At 39.7% G+C, this 8330-nt stretch overlaps 7 non-coding genes across 7 annotated transcripts; all 7 read left to right on the forward strand.

Annotated features, from left to right (window-relative positions):
- The first annotated feature begins 285 nt into the window (after positions 1 to 285).
- On the forward strand, positions 286 to 404 carry LOC140029261 (5S ribosomal RNA). Its single transcript, XR_011833165.1, has one exon. It is a non-coding gene; the product is annotated as a 5S ribosomal RNA (ribosomal RNA).
- A 1135-nt stretch (positions 405 to 1539) lies between these two features.
- Positions 1540 to 1658, forward strand: LOC140029262 (5S ribosomal RNA). The gene has a single exon (XR_011833166.1). It is a non-coding gene; the product is annotated as a 5S ribosomal RNA (ribosomal RNA).
- A 1120-nt stretch (positions 1659 to 2778) lies between these two features.
- On the forward strand, positions 2779 to 2897 carry LOC140029264 (5S ribosomal RNA). The gene has a single exon (XR_011833168.1). It is a non-coding gene; the product is annotated as a 5S ribosomal RNA (ribosomal RNA).
- Positions 2898 to 4006: 1109 nt separating this feature from the next.
- Positions 4007 to 4125, forward strand: LOC140029265 (5S ribosomal RNA). The gene has a single exon (XR_011833169.1). It is a non-coding gene; the product is annotated as a 5S ribosomal RNA (ribosomal RNA).
- Positions 4126 to 5236: 1111 nt separating this feature from the next.
- LOC140029266 (5S ribosomal RNA) lies at positions 5237 to 5355 on the forward strand. Its single transcript, XR_011833170.1, has one exon. It is a non-coding gene; the product is annotated as a 5S ribosomal RNA (ribosomal RNA).
- A 1122-nt stretch (positions 5356 to 6477) lies between these two features.
- LOC140029267 (5S ribosomal RNA) lies at positions 6478 to 6596 on the forward strand. The gene has a single exon (XR_011833171.1). It is a non-coding gene; the product is annotated as a 5S ribosomal RNA (ribosomal RNA).
- Positions 6597 to 7705: 1109 nt separating this feature from the next.
- LOC140029268 (5S ribosomal RNA) lies at positions 7706 to 7824 on the forward strand. The gene has a single exon (XR_011833172.1). It is a non-coding gene; the product is annotated as a 5S ribosomal RNA (ribosomal RNA).
- The last annotated feature ends 506 nt before the right edge of the window (positions 7825 to 8330 follow it).

Below are 8330 nucleotides of genomic sequence, written 5' to 3' on the forward strand. Positions count from 1 at the left end.
TTCTGGCGGGTCTGTTGACCCGAACCCGACCCGCCAACCTGATTTGGACCCGAATTGCCACCCCTAACTGCAAGCGTGAAGGATTGATTTCATGATAATTTAGAGTTGCGGGATGAGGGAAAAAAACAGGGTGCAAATCAATAACAAAAAAATATATAAAGTAAATAAATAAAAGGATAAGAGGAAAATGCTTGAATTGACGCTTAAAATGAATTTCGGTCTAGAAAAGCCACACTGCTTCGCAGGACGGGGTAGTTTAAAAGAATAAAGCGAAAGGAACATGGCGGGTGCGATCATACCAGCACTAATGCACCGGATCCCATCAGAACTCCGAAGTTAAGCGTGCTTGGGCGAGAGTAGTACTAGGATGGGTGACCCCCTGGGAAGTCCTCGTGTTGCACCCCTCTCTTTTTTGTTTCGAAATCCAAATTTCCTATTCGTTCTTTATCCTGTAGTAATTTAGCTCCGTCGGAACGATTGCTTAATATTTTGCTTCTTGTCGAAGCGTGAAGGAGGATCTGAAGGCGCGAGACAAATCAGGAACGGTACGGCTCGATCAAAGCCCGGATCGTCGCTCAAATTTGTCGGCGCAAATGTATCACCGCAACTAGGGGTGGCAATTTTCGACACGACCTGAAAACACGACACGAACCTAACACGAAATTAATGGGTTTGGGTTGAGGTTTCGGGAATTCGGGTCAGAATCGGGTTGGACCCGATGAACCCGAAAAGAAAACCGGTCGATTTCGGGTCAACCCGTGGTGACCTGATATGACCCGATATGACCCGTTTACGAATTAAAAATAATTTAATAAACATAAAAATAATTTTATCTAACTAAACTAAGTTATTCTTTTTTTCAAAGGCATTAATTACTTAATCCTAAACGAATTTATTTAATTTGTGTGAAGTTGAAATTATTATACTTGGACAAATAATATATTATATTATTTTTCACTTTTGTATTGTTTTAATTTATTTTATATTTTGCTTGGGATAAAACACTTTTACGGTGTTTAATTTATTTTAGATTTGATTTGGAATCATTTATTTAAATTTTTATTACTTGATTATGTAATTAGTTTTGTGAGAAATTGATTTTATTAGAAATTACAGTGATAAATTAATAAATTAAAATTAAGTTTCGGGTCATTTCGGGTCGACCCGCCGCCCCGTAAACCTGAAATTTTCGGGTTCGGGTCAGCATACCTGACCCGTCACGGGTTGGCGGGTCGGGGTTCGGGTCAACAGATTTTCTGGCGGGTCTGTTGACCCGAACCCGACCCGCCAACCTGATTTGGACCCGAATTGCCACCCCTAACTGCAAGCGTGAAGGATTGATTTCATGATAATTTAGAGTTGCGGGATGAGGGAAAAAAACAGGGTGCAAATCAATAACAAAAAAAAATATAAAGTAAATAAATAAAAGGATAAGAGGAAAATGCTTGAATTGACGCTTAAAATGAATTTCGGTCTAGAAAAGCCACACTGCTTCGCAGGACGGGGTAGTTTAAAAGAATAAAGCGAAAGGAACATGGCGGGTGCGATCATACCAGCACTAATGCACCGGATCCCATCAGAACTCCGAAGTTAAGCGTGCTTGGGCGAGAGTAGTACTAGGATGGGTGACCCCCTGGGAAGTCCTCGTGTTGCACCCCTCTCTTTTTTGTTTCGAAATCCAAATTTCCTATTCGTTCTTTATCCTGTAGTAATTTAGCTCCGTCGGAACGATTGCTTAATATTTTGCTTCTTGTCGAAGCGTGAAGGAGGATCTGAAGGCGCGAGACAAATCAGGAACGGTACGGCTCGATCAAAGCCCGGATCGTCGCTCAAATTTGTCGGCGCAAATGTATCACCGCAACTAGGGGTGGCAATTTTCGACACGACACGAACCTAACACGAAATTAATGGGTTTGGGTTGAGGTTTCGGGAATTCGGGTCAGAATCGGGTTGGACCCGATGAACCCGAAAAGAAAACCGATCGATTTCGGGTCAACCCGTGGTGACCTGATATGACCCGATATGACCCGTTTACGAATTAAAAATAATTTAATAAACATAAAAATAATTTTATCTAACTAAACTAAGTTATTCTTTTTTTCAAAGGCATTAATTACTTAATCCTAAACGAATTTATTTAATTTGTGTGAAGTTGAAATTATTATACTTGGACAAATAATATATTATATTATTTTTCACTTTTGTATTGTTTTAATTTATTTTATATTTTGCTTGGGATAAAACACTTTTACGGTGTTTAATTTTTTAGATTTGATTTGGAATCATTTATTTAAATTTTTATTACTTGATTATGTAATTAGTTTTGTGAGAAATTGATTTTATTAGAAATTACAGTGATAAATTAATAAATTAAAATTAAGTTTCGGGTCATTTCGGGTCGACCCGCCGCCCCGTAAACCTGAAATTTTCGGGTTCGGGTCAGCATACCTGACCCGTCACGGGTTGGCGGGTCGGGGTTCGGGTCAACAGATTTTCTGGCGGGTCTGTTGACCCGAACCCGACCCGCCAACCTGATTTGGACCCGAATTGCCACCCCTAACTGCAAGCGTGAAGGATTGATTTCATGATAATTTAGAGTTGCGGGATGAGGGAAAAAAACAGGGTGCAAATCAATAACAAAAAAAAATATAAAGTAAATAAATAAAAGGATAAGAGGAAAATGCTTGAATTGACGCTTAAAATGAATTTCGGTCTAGAAAAGCCACACTGCTTCGCAGGACGGGGTAGTTTAAAAGAATAAAGCGAAAGGAACATGGCGGGTGCGATCATACCAGCACTAATGCACCGGATCCCATCAGAACTCCGAAGTTAAGCGTGCTTGGGCGAGAGTAGTACTAGGATGGGTGACCCCCTGGGAAGTCCTCGTGTTGCACCCCTCTCTTTTTTGTTTCGAAATCCAAATTTCCTATTCGTTCTTTATCCTGTAGTAATTTAGCTCCGTCGGAACGATTGCTTAATATTTTGCTTCTTGTCGAAGCGTGAAGGAGGATCTGAAGGCGCGAGACAAATCAGGAACGGTACGGCTCGATCAAAGCCCGGATCGTCGCTCAAATTTGTCGGCGCAAATGTATCACCGCAACTAGGGGTGGCAATTTTCGACACGACACGAACCTAACACGAAATTAATGGGTTTGGGTTGAGGTTTCGGGAATTCGGGTCAGAATCGGGTTGGACCCGATGAACCCGAAAAGAAAACCGGTCGATTTCGGGTCAACCCGTGGTGACCTGATATGACCCGTTTACGAATTAAAAATAATTTAATAAACATAAAAATAATTTTATCTAACTAAACTAAGTTATTCTTTTTTTCAAAGGCATTAATTACTTAATCCTAAACGAATTTATTTAATTTGTGTGAAGTTGAAATTATTATACTTGGACAAATAATATATTATATTATTTTTCACTTTTGTATTGTTTTAATTTATTTTATATTTTGCTTGGGATAAAACACTTTTACGGTGTTTAATTTTTTAGATTTGATTTGGAATCATTTATTTAAATTTTTATTACTTGATTATGTAATTAGTTTTGTGAGAAATTGATTTTATTAGAAATTACAGTGATAAATTAATAAATTAAAATTAAGTTTCGGGTCATTTCGGGTCGACCCGCCGCCCCGTAAACCTGAAATTTTCGGGTTCGGGTCAGCATACCTGACCCGTCACGGGTTGGCGGGTCGGGGTTCGGGTCAACAGATTTTCTGGCGGGTCTGTTGACCCGAACCGACCCGCCAACCTGATTTGGACCCGAATTGCCACCCCTAACTGCAAGCGTGAAGGATTGATTTCATGATAATTTAGAGTTGCGGGATGAGGGAAAAAAACAGGGTGCAAATCAATAACAAAAAAAAATATAAAGTAAATAAATAAAAGGATAAGAGGAAAATGCTTGAATTGACGCTTAAAATGAATTTCGGTCTAGAAAAGCCACACTGCTTCGCAGGACGGGGTAGTTTAAAAGAATAAAGCGAAAGGAACATGGCGGGTGCGATCATACCAGCACTAATGCACCGGATCCCATCAGAACTCCGAAGTTAAGCGTGCTTGGGCGAGAGTAGTACTAGGATGGGTGACCCCCTGGGAAGTCCTCGTGTTGCACCCCTCTCTTTTTTGTTTCGAAATCCAAATTTCCTATTCGTTCTTTATCCTGTAGTAATTTAGCTCCGTCGGAACGATTGCTTAATATTTTGCTTCTTGTCGAAGCGTGAAGGAGGATCTGAAGGCGCGAGACAAATCAGGAACGGTACGGCTCGATCAAAGCCCGGATCGTCGCTCAAATTTGTCGGCGCAAATGTATCACCGCAACTAGGGGTGGCAATTTTCGACACGACACGAACCTAACACGAAATTAATGGGTTTGGGTTGAGGTTTCGGGAATTCGGGTCAGAATCGGGTTGGACCCGATGAACCCGAAAAGAAAACCGGTCGATTTCGGGTCAACCCGTGGTGACCTGATATGACCCGTTTACGAATTAAAAATAATTTAATAAACATAAAAATAATTTTATCTAACTAAACTAAGTTATTCTTTTTTTCAAAGGCATTAATTACTTAATCCTAAACGAATTTATTTAATTTGTGTGAAGTTGAAATTATTATACTTGGACAAATAATATATTATATTATTTTTCACTTTTGTATTGTTTTAATTTATTTTATATTTTGCTTGGGATAAAACACTTTTACGGTGTTTAATTTATTTTAGATTTGATTTGGAATCATTTATTTAAATTTTTATTACTTGATTATGTAATTAGTTTTGTGAGAAATTGATTTTATTAGAAATTACAGTGATAAATTAATAAATTAAAATTAAGTTTCGGGTCATTTCGGGTCGACCCGCCGCCCCGTAAACCTGAAATTTTCGGGTTCGGGTCAGCATACCTGACCCGTCACGGGTTGGCGGGTCGGGGTTCGGGTCAACAGATTTTCTGGCGGGTCTGTTGACCCGAACCGACCCGCCAACCTGATTTGGACCCGAATTGCCACCCCTAACTGCAAGCGTGAAGGATTGATTTCATGATAATTTAGAGTTGCGGGATGAGGGAAAAAAACAGGGTGCAAATCAATAACAAAAAAAAATATAAAGTAAATAAATAAAAGGATAAGAGGAAAATGCTTGAATTGACGCTTAAAATGAATTTCGGTCTAGAAAAGCCACACTGCTTCGCAGGACGGGGTAGTTTAAAAGAATAAAGCGAAAGGAACATGGCGGGTGCGATCATACCAGCACTAATGCACCGGATCCCATCAGAACTCCGAAGTTAAGCGTGCTTGGGCGAGAGTAGTACTAGGATGGGTGACCCCCTGGGAAGTCCTCGTGTTGCACCCCTCTCTTTTTTGTTTCGAAATCCAAATTTCCTATTCGTTCTTTATCCTGTAGTAATTTAGCTCCGTCGGAACGATTGCTTAATATTTTGCTTCTTGTCGAAGCGTGAAGGAGGATCTGAAGGCGCGAGACAAATCAGGAACGGTACGGCTCGATCAAAGCCCGGATCGTCGCTCAAATTTGTCGGCGCAAATGTATCACCGCAACTAGGGGTGGCAATTTTCGACACGACACGAACCTAACACGAAATTAATGGGTTTGGGTTGAGGTTTCGGGAATTCGGGTCAGAATCGGGTTGGACCCGATGAACCCGAAAAGAAAACCGGTCGATTTCGGGTCAACCCGTGGTGACCTGATATGACCCGATATGACCCGTTTACGAATTAAAAATAATTTAATAAACATAAAAATAATTTTATCTAACTAAACTAAGTTATTCTTTTTTTCAAAGGCATTAATTACTTAATCCTAAACGAATTTATTTAATTTGTGTGAAGTTGAAATTATTATACTTGGACAAATAATATATTATATTATTTTTCACTTTTGTATTGTTTTAATTTATTTTATATTTTGCTTGGGATAAAACACTTTTACGGTGTTTAATTTATTTTAGATTTGATTTGGAATCATTTATTTAAATTTTTATTACTTGATTATGTAATTAGTTTTGTGAGAAATTGATTTTATTAGAAATTACAGTGATAAATTAATAAATTAAAATTAAGTTTCGGGTCATTTCGGGTCGACCCGCCGCCCCGTAAACCTGAAATTTTCGGGTTCGGGTCAGCATACCTGACCCGTCACGGGTTGGCGGGTCGGGGTTCGGGTCAACAGATTTTCTGGCGGGTCTGTTGACCCGAACCCGACCCGCCAACCTGATTTGGACCCGAATTGCCACCCCTAACTGCAAGCGTGAAGGATTGATTTCATGATAATTTAGAGTTGCGGGATGAGGGAAAAAAACAGGGTGCAAATCAATAACAAAAAAAAATATAAAGTAAATAAATAAAAGGATAAGAGGAAAATGCTTGAATTGACGCTTAAAATGAATTTCGGTCTAGAAAAGCCACACTGCTTCGCAGGACGGGGTAGTTTAAAAGAATAAAGCGAAAGGAACATGGCGGGTGCGATCATACCAGCACTAATGCACCGGATCCCATCAGAACTCCGAAGTTAAGCGTGCTTGGGCGAGAGTAGTACTAGGATGGGTGACCCCCTGGGAAGTCCTCGTGTTGCACCCCTCTCTTTTTTGTTTCGAAATCCAAATTTCCTATTCGTTCTTTATCCTGTAGTAATTTAGCTCCGTCGGAACGATTGCTTAATATTTTGCTTCTTGTCGAAGCGTGAAGGAGGATCTGAAGGCGCGAGACAAATCAGGAACGGTACGGCTCGATCAAAGCCCGGATCGTCGCTCAAATTTGTCGGCGCAAATGTATCACCGCAACTAGGGGTGGCAATTTTCGACACGACACGAACCTAACACGAAATTAATGGGTTTGGGTTGAGGTTTCGAGAATTCGGGTCAGAATCGGGTTGGACCCGATGAACCCGAAAAGAAAACCGGTCGATTTCGGGTCAACCCGTGGTGACCTGATATGACCCGTTTACGAATTAAAAATAATTTAATAAACATAAAAATAATTTTATCTAACTAAACTAAGTTATTCTTTTTTTCAAAGGCATTAATTACTTAATCCTAAACGAATTTATTTAATTTGTGTGAAGTTGAAATTATTATACTTGGACAAATAATATATTATATTATTTTTCACTTTTGTATTGTTTTAATTTATTTTATATTTTGCTTGGGATAAAACACTTTTACGGTGTTTAATTTTTTAGATTTGATTTGGAATCATTTATTTAAATTTTTATTACTTGATTATGTAATTAGTTTTGTGAGAAATTGATTTTATTAGAAATTACAGTGATAAATTAATAAATTAAAATTAAGTTTCGGGTCATTTCGGGTCGACCCGCCGCCCCGTAAACCTGAAATTTTCGGGTTCGGGTCAGCATACCTGACCCGTCACGGGTTGGCGGGTCGGGGTTCGGGTCAACAGATTTTCTGGCGGGTCTGTTGACCCGAACCGACCCGCCAACCTGATTTGGACCCGAATTGCCACCCCTAACTGCAAGCGTGAAGGATTGATTTCATGATAATTTAGAGTTGCGGGATGAGGGAAAAAAACAGGGTGCAAATCAATAACAAAAAAAAATATAAAGTAAATAAATAAAAGGATAAGAGGAAAATGCTTGAATTGACGCTTAAAATGAATTTCGGTCTAGAAAAGCCACACTGCTTCGCAGGACGGGGTAGTTTAAAAGAATAAAGCGAAAGGAACATGGCGGGTGCGATCATACCAGCACTAATGCACCGGATCCCATCAGAACTCCGAAGTTAAGCGTGCTTGGGCGAGAGTAGTACTAGGATGGGTGACCCCCTGGGAAGTCCTCGTGTTGCACCCCTCTCTTTTTTGTTTCGAAATCCAAATTTCCTATTCGTTCTTTATCCTGTAGTAATTTAGCTCCGTCGGAACGATTGCTTAATATTTTGCTTCTTGTCGAAGCGTGAAGGAGGATCTGAAGGCGCGAGACAAATCAGGAACGGTACGGCTCGATCAAAGCCCGGATCGTCGCTCAAATTTGTCGGCGCAAATGTATCACCGCAACTAGGGGTGGCAATTTTCGACACGACCTGAAAACACGACACGAACCTAACACGAAATTAATGGGTTTGGGTTGAGGTTTCGGGAATTCGGGTCAGAATCGGGTTGGACCCGATGAACCCGAAAAGAAAACCGGTCGATTTCGGGTCAACCCGTGGTGACCTGATATGACCCGATATGACCCGTTTACGAATTAAAAATAATTTAATAAACATAAAAATAATTTTATCTAACTAAACTAAGTTATTCTTTTTTTCAAAGGCATTAATTACTTAATCCTAAACGAATTTATTTAATTTGTGTGAA

The sequence above is a fragment of the Coffea arabica genome, chromosome 11e, assembly GCF_036785885.1.
Source record: "Coffea arabica cultivar ET-39 chromosome 11e, Coffea Arabica ET-39 HiFi, whole genome shotgun sequence".
NCBI classification, from domain to species: Eukaryota; Viridiplantae; Streptophyta; class Magnoliopsida; order Gentianales; family Rubiaceae; genus Coffea; species Coffea arabica.